Here is a 12,863-nt window from a genome sequence, read left to right as displayed (position 1 = left end):
ACCACTACACTTGAGGTGAATGACCACTACACTTGAGGTGAATGACCACTACACTTGAGATGAATGACCACTATACTTGAGATGAATGACCACTATACTTGAGATGAATGACCACTACACTTGAGATGAATGACCACTACACTTGAGATGAATGACCACTATACTTGAGATGAATGACCACTACACTTGAGATGAATGACCACTACACTTGAGATGAATGACCACTATACTTGAGATGAATGACCACTATACTTGAGATTAATGACCACTACACTTGAGATTAATGACCACTATACTTGAGATTAATGGCCACTACACTTGAGATGAATGACCACTATACTTGAGATGAATGACCACTACACTTGAGATGAATGACCACTATACTTGAGATGAATGACCACTACACTTGAGATGAATGACCACTATACTTGAGATGAATGACCACTATACTTGAGATGAATGACCACTACACTTGAGATGAATGACCACAATACTTGAGATGAATGACCACTACACTTTAGATGAATGACCACTATACTTGAGATGAATGACCACTACACTTGAGATGAATGGCCACAATACTTGAGATGAAAAAAAATCTGAATTATTTTGTGGATTATAATTAGTGGACATTTATGTAGGGGAAGATACATTTTTAGTTAGGGCAAATTAAGCCCAACATTTTATTTAGAAATTACACATTTTAGAAACCTTTTTAAATAGTAATGACACATTTTAGAAGCCTTTTTAAACTTTGAAAACACTACAAGTTTGCATTTCCTGCTGTACAGCAAATTAGGATCTGACACCTGTAGCATAGTCCCTGAAATTGAACCCTGTTGACAAAATTAGTCTGCAGGGGTGTGCCAGAGACCGTGTTTGCCTCAGTTTGGCAGTAATCAGTGTTGAGTTGAGCCCTAATGGTAGACATGTGTCTATTGGTTCTCTTGTTGATTTGACACACTCGTGTTCTGGTTTCACTTACTTATGTCCAGTTTGTCTTAAACTGCATTATGTGGATCGACTAGCGATGTCCTCTGATTATCTCCATTTGATTGTGATTGTATTTAATAATTAGGGGCTGCTTATATAGTTCAGTTTCATTGTATGTACAAGTGGGTAACCTGTACTGGTGTGAGGTGTGAATTGAAATGTGTTTTTGGCATATCCCATTCCCCTCAGAGACACCCTCAGTGAGTGGGGTCACAGCCAGGGATCAGCCATTATTGATGGCGACCCTGGAGCAATAAGGGTTCATTGCTTTGCTCAAGGGCAGAATGACATTATGTTGTCGGCTCAAGGATTCGATCCAGAATCCTTTGGGTTACTGGCCCAACGCTCCTAACCGCCAGGTTACCTGCCACTAAATCACATACAGAGTGAGATCTATCACTAGATTTCTTTGACAGTACTCCTCTATGCTTTCTGATACTCCCAACATGTTTTGGTGAGATATTTAGCCTATGCTCAGATCCGCAGATATATTATAATAAAGCCTCTGAACTAATGACCGAGACCGAAACTGATGTTTAACGTTCCTAATTCCATAAATAACCACAGGAAGATGTCTCCCACCCTGTCTAAGAATGTGTCTAAGAATTCTGTAAGGATTGCCGCAGTACAATAACATTGGCAAGCTAGTGACTTGACAATGATGTCCTCTTGTAGCCTACCATTGACATTGATGTGGCTTTAATACCAGTGCCAGCAGGGCAAGAAATCATACTTCCCTACATTTGAACCACTTCACCAGCTGTACTTGGAATTGAGTGGCAATTTGCCTCACAAATAGTTTGATCATGATAGTAGATCCAGGCAATTGGCTGTATCAGAATTGGTGGCTGCAGGCTAAGTGTATCATGTGACAACCTGGTCTCAGACCATTTAGTATGATTCTGTACGTAAATCCAAGACAAACGATTTAGTATGATATTTTACATTTTGTATGGTATGTATTAATTTGTAGATGTGGCAAATTACAATTCATATTAAATGAGGTTACGAATTTACAAACATACAATATGTTACAAATTTGCTAAACGTATGATATGTTACGAATTGTATGATATGTTATGACTGCTGAAAAATTAATCAAAAGGCCACCTGGCCTATTTACATCCAACCCTTTTTATACTGCTGCTACTCGCTGTTTATTATCTATGCATAGTCACTTTACCCCAACCTACATGTAATAACTACCTCGACTAACCTGTACCCCCTCACATTGACACATTGACCAGTAAATATTTTCTTAATTCAATTTCTTGAACTGCATTGTTGGTTAAGGGCTTGTAAGTAAGCATTTCTCGGTAAGGTCTACACCTGTTGTATTCGGCACATGTGACAAATAAAATTTGATTTGATTTGAATTCTAGCTAGGTGGCTAATGTTAGGTAGGTGGCTAATGTTAGGTAGCTTGCTAACGTTAGCGGGGCTAGGGGTTAGGGTTAAGTTTAGGAGTTAAGTTAAAGTGTTAAGGTTAGGGTTAGGGGAAGGGTTAGCTAAAAGGATTAGGTTTAGGATTGGGGGAAGGGTGAGCTAACATTCTAAGTAGTTGCAAAGTAGCTAAAAAGTAGTAAGTAGTAGAAAAGTTGCTAATTAGCTAAAATGCTAAAGTTGTCCATTATGAGATTCGAATTTGCAACCTTTGGGTTATACGCCCACCCATCCACCCGACCAATCACCTTCTTTTATTTTTTTCTTTAAGTAACCATCTGTCTTATGTAACCATACCAAACATAACAAAGCATACTTTTATTTTGATTTAATTTGCTAAATTAAGTTTCTCGGATTTACATATACAATAATACGAAATTCTCTGAGACCAGGTTGCATGTGGATGCAGGCAATGGTCCATATCATCACATTGAGATGAGAATGCATAGCTCACTATTCTCCACCACTTCCAAGGTCAAGCTGTAACACGCGTCTCTTAGGACACCCATTTGAACATGTTCAAAATAGCCCCCCACCCCCCCTCTCTCTCGTTCTCTCTCTCTCTCTCTCTGAAGATAGACTAAGCTGTGTTAAACTAATGTTTATTGATTTTAATAACACAGAGAGTATGTTGACATTATCATGCTGTGTTGAGCTACTCAGCCCACGTTCATCTCCCTCTCTCTCTCTCTCTCTCTCTCTCTCTCTCTCTCTCTCTCCTCTCTCTCTCTCTCTTCCCTCAGTCCAGTTCATTCTCCCTCTCTCTCTCTCTCTCTCTCTCTCTCTCTCTCTCTCTCTCTCTCTCTCTCTCTCTCACCCCAGCCCACGTTCATTCTCTCTCTCTCTCTCTCTCTCTCTCTCTCTCTTCTCTCTCTCTCCTCTCTCTCTCTTACCTCAGTCCATGTTTCATTCTCTCTCTCTCTCTCTCTCTCTCTTCTCTCTCTCTCTCTCTCTCTCTCTCTCTCTCTCCCCCTCTCTCTCCTCTCTCTCTCTCTCTCTCTCTCTCTCTCTCTCTCTTCTCTCTCCTCTCTTACCTCAGCCCACGTTCATTCTCTCAATTCAATTAAGGGCTTTATGGCATGGGAAACATATGCTTACATTGTCAAAGCATGTGAAATAGATAATAAACACTTTATGAAACAAACAATAAAAAAATGACAGTAAACATTACACTTCCAAAAGTTCCAAAAGTTCCAAAAGAATGAAGACATTTCAAATGTCATATTATGTCTATATTTTTTATAAAAAATTTAACTTAACCTTTATTATTTATTTATTTACAGTGTTGTAATGATGTGCAAATAGTTAAGGGAGAGTTTATCAACATTTGGATTTGTTTTTGAATTCTTTCTGAGTCTGTAATCTGAGGGAAATATGTGTCTCTAATATGGTCATACATTTGGCAGAAGATTAGGAAGTGCAGCTCAGTTTCCACCTCATTTTGTGGGGAGTGGGCACATAGCTTGTCTTCTCTTGAAGATGCCTATCCCATGGTAGTTATTGGGGTCAAATTTGTCTCCACTTTTGTGGATTGGGGTGATCAGTCCTTGGTTCCAAATATTGGGGAATATGCCAGAGCTGAGGACGATGTTAAAGAGGTTTAGTATAGCCAAATGGAATTTATAGTCTGTATATTTTATCATTTCATTTAGGATACCATCAACCCCACAGGCCTTTTTGGGTTGGAGGGTTTGTAGTTCATCCTGTAGTTCATTCAATGTAATTGGAGAGTCCAATGGGTTCTGGTTCTTTAATAGTTGATTCTAAGATTTGTATTTGATCATGTATATGTTTTTGCTGTTTGTTCTTTGTTATGGAGGCAAAAAGATTGCAGAAGCCATACATCTCCATTTTGGATATAACTCTTCGTGTTGTTGTTTGTTTAGAGTTTTCCAATTCTCCCAGAAGTGGTTAGATTCTATGAATTATTCAGTTCCATTGACTTGATGTCTGATGTGCTGTTCCTTTTCCCCCCATAGTGTATTTCAAATCCAATCAAATTGTATTTGTCATACAACAGGTGAAATGCTTACTTTACAAGCCCTTAACCAACAATGCAGTTTTAAGAAAAATACCGAAAGAAAAATAAGAAATAAAAGTAACAAATAATTAAAGAGCAGCAGTAAAATAACAATAGCGAGGCTATATACTCTGTACCGTTACAGAGTCAATGTCCTGGGACACCGGTTAGTCGAGGTAATTGAGTTAATATGTGAATGTCGGTAGAGTTTTTAAAGTGACTTAAGCATAGATAATAACAGAGAGTAGCAGCAGCGTTAAAGAGGGGGGCAATGTAAATAGTCTGGGTAGACAATTGATTAGATGTTCAGGAGTCTTATGGCTTGGAGGTAGAAGCTGTTTAGAAGCCTCTAGAATTGGCGCTCCGGTACCGCTTGCCGTGCGGTAGCAGAGAGAACAGTCTATGACTAGTGTGGCTGGAGTCTTTGACAATTTTTAAGGCCTTCCTCTGACACCACCTGGTATAGAGGTCCTAGATGGCAGGAAGCTTGGCCCCAGTGATGTACTGGGCCGTACGCACGACCCTCTGTAGTGCCTTGCGGTCAGTTGCTGAGCAGTTGCCATACCAGGCACTGATGCAAATATTTGAGTGATTTACCATAGTGAAGGCGTAGGTTCAGGTTTTCTGGGTTTCCATGTTTTTGGTTGTATAGGTTTTTCAATCATTTTCTTAGGTTGTCTGCTTGAAATGTTTAGATTTGATAGGGAATCTGAGTGGTCAAATATACTGTTTAGGTTTTCTACTGCCAAATTTACACCTTCACTATTACAGTGAAACATTTTGCCCATGAAATTGTCTAGAAGGGATTGAATTTGTTTTTGCCTAATAGTTTTTTGGTAGATTTCCACACTGCTTTCCTTCCATCTATAGCATTTCTTAATTAATGTTACTCAGTTCCTTTGGCTTTGATGCCTCATGATTGAGTATTGCTCTGTTCAAGTAGACTGTGAATTTGCTGTGATCTGATAGTGGTGTCAGTGGGCTGACTGTGAACACTCTAAGAGACTCTGGGTTGAGGTTAGTGATAAAGTAGTCACAGTACTACTGCCAATAGATGAGCTATTTGTGTACCTACCATAGGAGTCCCCTCAAAGCCTACCATTGACTATGTACACACCCAGCATCCGACAGAGCTGCAGGAGTTGCGACCCATTTTTGTTGGTTATGTTGTCGTAGTTGTGTCTAGGGGGGCATATAGGGGAGGGAATGCTGTCACCTCCAGATAGGTGTTTGTCCCCTTGTGTGCTGAGGGTGTCAGGTTCTTGTCCAGTTCTGGCATTTAGGTCGCCACAGACTAGTACATGTCCCTGGGCCTGGAAATTGTTGATCTCCCACTCTAGGATGGAGAAGCTGTCATCGTTAAAGTATGGGGATTCTATTGGGGGGGATGAAGGTAGCACACATGAGGACATTTTTCTCTGTTGAGATCATTTCCTTATTCATTTCTAGCCAGATGTAAAATGTTCCTGTTTTGACTAATTTAATAGAGTGGTTTAGGTCTGCTCTATACCAAATAAGCATACCTCATGAGTCTCTTCCCTGTTTCACACCTGGTAGTTTGGTGGATGGGACTACCAGCTCTCTGTAACCTAGAGGGCAACCAGTGGGTCCGTCTCCTTTATACCATGTTTCTTGTAGGATGACAATGTCTGTATTTCCAATTTCTTTGATGAAGTCTGTGTTCCTACTCTTTAGGCCAAAGGAAGATGACCTCAGACTTTGTATATTCCAGGATGAGATAGTAAAAGCTTTATGTTCTATAGTGTCTAGTGTTGTTTTTGGGTGGTTTAGGCCCGGACCATCCCAGTAGGTGTGAGCAGAGCATGTTGAGCATCTGATACATACCTCTTAGGTTGCAGGATGGGGGATGGGCGGGTGTAATAGTGGGGGTTGGGCCTGTTGCTCTGCTCACGGCCTGGACATTATGTCCTGCTGTCATGTTGAGGTCCTTGCCGCAGGAGGCTTGGGGTGGGCAGAAGGGGCCTAGGTCTGATATGTGGGGGCAATATAGAGTGTGGCCAGGGTTTGCTCTCACTCAATATTTATCATGTTGTGTTGAGCTTACCTCAGCCCAAGTTCTCTCTCTCTCTCTCTCTCTCTCTCTCTCTCTCTCTCTCTCTCTCTCTCTCAATATTTAGCATGCGTTGTTGAGCTTACCTCAGCCCAAGTTCTCTCTCTCTCTCTCCTCTCTCTCTCTCTCTCTCTCTCTCTCTCTCTCTCTCTCTCTCAATATTTAGCATGCGTTGTTGAGCTTACCTCAGCCCACGTTCATTCATTCATTCTTTCTCTCTCTCTCTCTCTCTCTCTCTCTCTCTGTCTGTGTGTCAATTCAATTCAAAGCGGCTTTATTGGCACAGGAAGCATGTTTACATTGCCAAAGCAAGTGAAAAACACCAAACAATAAGAACAAAAACCAACAAAGTAAATTAAACAAAACAATCAGACATTAACAATAAACAGAACACACAATGTTTACATTACACACAATGTTTACATTACACACAATGTTTACATTACACACAATGTTTACATAACACACAATGTTTACATTACACACAATGTTTACATTACACACAATGTTTACATTACACACAATGTTTACATAACACACACTGTTTACATTACACACAATGTTTACATTACACACAATGTTTACATAACACACAATGTTTACATTACACACAATGTTTACATTACACACAATGTTTACAACAACAAAAGACATTACACACACAATCTCTCTCTTTCTCTCTCTCTCTCTGAATAAAACTGGCATTGGAGTGGACCCTTTGTAACAGAGTACAACTCACTGAACAGCACCACAATCGGTAATAAAAACAATGCTGTGCAAGTATAACTGTCAAAGTTTGACATTGTCATTCATTTGGGACGTGAATGTAAATTAGCCTATAAGGATACTGGCCGAATAGATATTGTAGTGTATGTTGTTTTAATGGAATCAGGACTATTATCAGTGAAAGTTTTCAGTTATTCAAATCCTCAAAAGACTTCACACAAGCACCTTGTTGTCGGTGTTAGCTGATGTTATAATCCGTATGGAAACCCCATCGAGGACTTCAGCAGGAGTTCTCAAACACTCTACGTAGATCCCAATGATAGAATAATATTACTTCAATGTAGTGCCACCATGATTAATAACAATAGTACTGTACAATCAGAGATGCTTCTGGATTGTTTGTTGTGAGGAGGGATCTCTATTTCAGAACGTCTTTGATGATAAGGATGACACTTATCTTCTGATGCTGGGTTCTGGTGTTTATGCTCACTGCTTGTCTCTTACACACAGACTGTGGTTATCTGCCCTCTCCTCAACCCTCTTGAGGCCCTGATACAGGGTCAAAGCTGAATCCTCACTGTGCTCTGTGCCAAAACATTAGTGCTGTCCAGGGACCAAGCCTGGCTGAACCAGACTGAATGCTGCTCTGACTCACGAGCAGGCGAGTTCTGACTGGTTTAGCCAGGCTAGGGTCCAAGCCAAGGCATTGCCCCACTGAACTGGAAATCACTGTCTGCGGTTTTATTAGGTTACATATGGATATCATATATTATTACACCATAGTCATGGTTACTGTTGCTATTATTAAGGTCACATCTCCTGGCATGTCGAATATGTAAATATTTATGTCTGGAGTTTCTATGAATAAATCTAGAAGTGAATGAACTTTATCTAATTGAGCTTTCTCTGAATTATTTATGATTTATGATTTTTCTCTCATTTAGTGTCAAAATCAGTTGCTCTTATGATGTTAATGTAGAGTTTAATTAAGGGTAATTTGACCCAGATTGGAAATACTACTGACCTTTTTGACAGTAAAAAGCAGTTTGAAGTCAATACAGTGGTTAGCCGTAGTTGTTGTACATTGTTTTCCAGGGGACATAGTGGAGCCACAATCTACCAGCACTTTGTCTTACATTTTAATGATATGTTTTGACTAAAATGGTTCAAAAGTAAATGCGCTCTTTACATTGATTTATGTTTTTTATTTTGAGACTTTAACGTTTGTAAAACTGTTTCAAAATGTACAAAAATCAGCCAAGTGTAATTGGGAAAGGTTTAGTCCTCCCTTCATTTTATGGCTCTCATAACATTGTTTGATAAATTCTTGGCGTGCTCGACAAAACATAATTTTTTACTTTTGCTTTCTTTCTTTCTTTCTTTCTTGACTCAAATCAAATCAAATCTTTTGTAGTCAACTGTAATTCAGTTCTGAACTCTCTTTGTATTGATATTTGTATTGATTCTGGGCTCCATGTTGCATTGTGTTCAGGTCCAATCCAGTCCAGGCATTTGTCAAATTTCTCTGTCTTTATTGATGAACCTTTACAGACCTGACGCAGTGTTTTATTTGTAAACCACTAACACGTCCATGTAGGTGGCCCCGGTGGAGAGAGGCACCATTCAGAGGAACAAGTGCTGGACTAATGTGTAAGGTAGAAATATAGAGCTGACATGTAGGTGGCCCCGGTGGAGAGAGGCACCAGTCAGAGGAACAAGTGCTGGACTAATGTGTAAGGTAGAAATATAGAGCTGACATGTAGGTGGCCCCGGTGGAGAGAGGCACCAGTCAGAGGAACAAGTGCTGGACTAATGTGTAAGGTAGAAATATAGAGCTGACATGTAGGTGGCCCCGGTGGAGAGAGGCACCAGTCAGAGGAACAAGTGCTGGACTAATGTGTAAGGAAGAAATATAGAGCTGACATGTAGGTGGCCCCGGTGGAGAGAGGCACCAGTCAGAGGAACAAGTGCTGGACTAATGTGTAAGTTAGAAATATAGAGCTGACAGTAGTGATAACAAGACGGGAAGACAGTAATACTGTAGTAAGAACACATACAGGGCCTATAGAAACTCTACACCCTCTGGAACTTTTATCACATTTTGTTGCATTAAAGTGGGATTGAAATTACAAATTCAATTAGTAAAATATAGTCGTTGCATAAATATTCACCCCTTTGTTTAGGCAAGCCAAAATTAGTTCAGAAGTCAAATTCTGCTCAACAAATCACAAAATAAGAAATGGTCCCCAGTCAAGTATTGAATTTCAAGCACAGATTCAACTACAAAGACCTTTTTGAAAGCCTCATAAAGAAGGGCAGATCAAATCAAATCAAATGTATTTATATAGCCCTTCTTACATCAGCTGATATCTCAAAGTGCTATACATAAACCCAGCCTAAAACCCCAAACAGCAAGCAATGCAGGTGTAGAAGCAAGGTGGCTAGGAAAAACTCCCATGAAAGGCCAAAACCCAGGAAGAAACCTAGAGAGGAACCAGGCTATGAGGGGTGGCCAGTTCTCTTCTGGCTGTGCCAGGTGGAGATTATAACAGAACATGGCCAAGATGTTAAAATGTTGATAAATGACCAGCATGGTCAAATAATAATAATCACAGTAGTTGTCGAGGGTGCAGCAAGTCAGCACCTCAGGAGTAAATGTCCGTTGGCTTTTCATAGCCGATCATTAAGAGTATCTCTACCACTCCTGTTGTCTCTAGAGAGTTGAAAACAGCATGTCTGGGACAGGTAGCACGTCCGGTGAACAGGTCAGGGTTCCATAGCCGCAGGCAGAACAGTTGAAACTGGAGCAGCAGCACGCCAGGTGGACTGGGGACAGCAAGGAGTCCTCATGCCAGGTAGTCCTGAGGCATGGTCCTAGGGCTCAGGTCCTCCGAGAGAGAGAAAGAGAGAATTGGAGAGAGCATACTTAAATTCACACAGGACAACGGATAAGACAGGAGAAGTACTCCAGATTTAACAGACTGACCCTAGCCCCCCGACACAAACTACTGCAGCATAAATGCTGGAGGCTGAGACAGGAGGGGTCTGGAGACACTGTGGCCCCATCCGATGATACCACCGGACAGGGCCAAACAGGCAGGATATGATTGGTAGATGGGTAACAACAACAAATCAGACATCGAATATCTCTTTAAGCATGGTCAAGTTAATCATTATGCTGTGGATGATGTATTAAACTACCCCAGACACATTAAAGATGGCCTAAATGCAAAGTGTTATGTTTGGGGCAAATCCAACACAGTACATCACAGAGTAAGTGCCTACCTATTTTCAAGCATGGTGGTGGCTGCATCATGGTTTGGGTATGCGTGACATTGGCAACGACGGGGGAGTTTTTCAGGATCAAAAGAAATGGGATGGAGCTAAGCACAGGCAAAATCCTAGAGGAAAACCTTCAGTCCGCTTTACACCAGACACTGGAAGAGGAATTCACCTTTCAGCAGGACAATAACCTACAACACAAGGTCAAATCTACACTGGACTTGCTTACCAAGAACACAGTGAGGTTCCTGAGTGGCCAAGTTACCGTTTTTAATTTGCCTGAAAAGACTTGAAAATTGCTGTCTAGCATGATCTCCAACACCTTGACAGAACTTTGAAAAGAATAATGGTCAAATATTGCAAAATACAGGTGTGCAAATCACGAGACTTACCCAGAAGGAATTGCTGCCAAAGGTGTTTCATATAGGCGGTGAATACTTATCAATCAAAGTATATTGGTGCTTTATTTTGAATGAAGTGTAATGTCAGTGTAATGTCAGAGTATTCTATAGGCACTGTACATACGAGAGAGAGAGAGAGAGAGACAGAGAGACAGAGAGAGACAGAGAGAGAGAGAGAGAGCATTCATGCACACATGCTTGTGCAAGTCTGTTTCAGGTGTGTCTCTGTGTCTGTCTCTGTACAATAACAACCATGTTGCAGGTTGCCAGGCAACTCCTTGGCATCACGGGACAGTGTAAACCCTAAAAACATGGCCTGGCTTCGAGTCACCTGGCGCTTCGCTGGGATGGCAGAGACTGTACAGTATGTGGGATGGGCACTGCCACAACTAGAACACTGTTCTGCTTGGCCACATGTACAGCAGTGGAGGCTGCTGAGGGGAGGACGGCTCATGATAATAGCTGGAATGGATTCATTCGGTTCCATTCATTACTATGAGCCGTCCTCCCCTCAGCAGCCTCCACTGATGTACTCTTGGTGTAATGTGGTGTCTGGTCTCTGGTCTGTGTTTTCCATATGTCTGTTGGCGGTTCAGCTATGGCTATGTTCCAATGTCCAAACTAGCATACCACCTAGAAAGCATGGCCCAATGTATTGCTTCATTCTAGGTAATAACTAGAATGGGGTGGCAGGTAGCCTAGTGGTTAGAGTGTTGGGCCAGTAACTGAAAGGTTGCTGGATCGAATCCCGAGCTGACAAGGCAGTTAACGCACTGTTCCCCGGTAGGCTGTCATTGTAAATAAGAATTTGTTCTTAACTGACTTGCCTAGTTCAATAAAGGTTCAATTTAATAATAAAAAATAAGCTAGTGTAGTAATGCGTAGTGTAAATGTTGGAAAAGAGCCTATTTCTCAATTGTTTGAGATTGAGACGATGTCAGGGTGGCCCACAACAGGGCTGCCACTATGCTGCTAACACATAGATTCACAAGGGTGAGACTTTGACTCAAACAACTCCATTGTTTTCAAATTTCACTAAACTGCCCTCAACTCAAAAATCCCTTTATGGTCTCAAGGTTCAGTGTACATACAGTTGAAGTCGGAAGTTTACATACACTAGGTTGGAGTCATTAAAACGTGTTTTTCCCATCACTACCAATTTCTTGTTAACAAACTATAGTTTTGGCAAGTCGGGTTTAGGACATCTACTTTTCATAATAATTTTCCAACAATTGTTACAGACAGATTATTTCACTATAATTCACTGTATCACAATTCCAGTGGGTCAGAAGTTTACATACACTAAGGTGACTGTGTCTTTAAACAGCTTGGAAAATTCCAGAAAATTATGTCATGGCTTTAGAAGCTTCTGATAGGTTAATTGGCATAATTTGAGTCAATTGGAGGTGTACCTGTGGATGTATTTCAAGGTCTACCTTCAAACCCAGTGCCTCTTTGCTTGACATCATGGAAAATCAAAATAAATCAGCCAAGACCTCCTTGGGAGCAATTTCCAAACGCCTGAAGGTAGCCACACGTTCATCTGTACAAACAATAGTACGCAATCTAACATCATGGGACCACGCAGCCCTCATACGCGCTCAGGAAGGAGGCACGTTCTGTCTCCTAGAGGATGAACGTACTTTGGTGCGAAAAGTGCAAATCAATCCCAGAACAACGGCCAAAGGACCTTGTGAAGATGCTGGAGGAAACAGGTACAACAGTATCTATATCCACAGTAAAAGGTCCTATTTTGACATAACCTGAAAAGGCCACTCAGCAAGGAAGAAGCCACTGCTCCAAATCCGCCATAAAAAAAGTCCAGACTACGGTTTGCCAATGCACATGGGGACAAAGATTGTACTTTTGGTGTGAGGACACAAAAATAGAACTGTTTGGCCCGTAATGACCATCGTTATGTTGGAGG

The sequence above is a fragment of the Oncorhynchus kisutch genome, linkage group LG1 (assembly GCF_002021735.2).
Source record: "Oncorhynchus kisutch isolate 150728-3 linkage group LG1, Okis_V2, whole genome shotgun sequence".
NCBI lineage: Eukaryota > Metazoa > Chordata > Actinopteri > Salmoniformes > Salmonidae > Oncorhynchus > Oncorhynchus kisutch.
Note: the sequence above shows the minus strand (reverse complement) of the source record.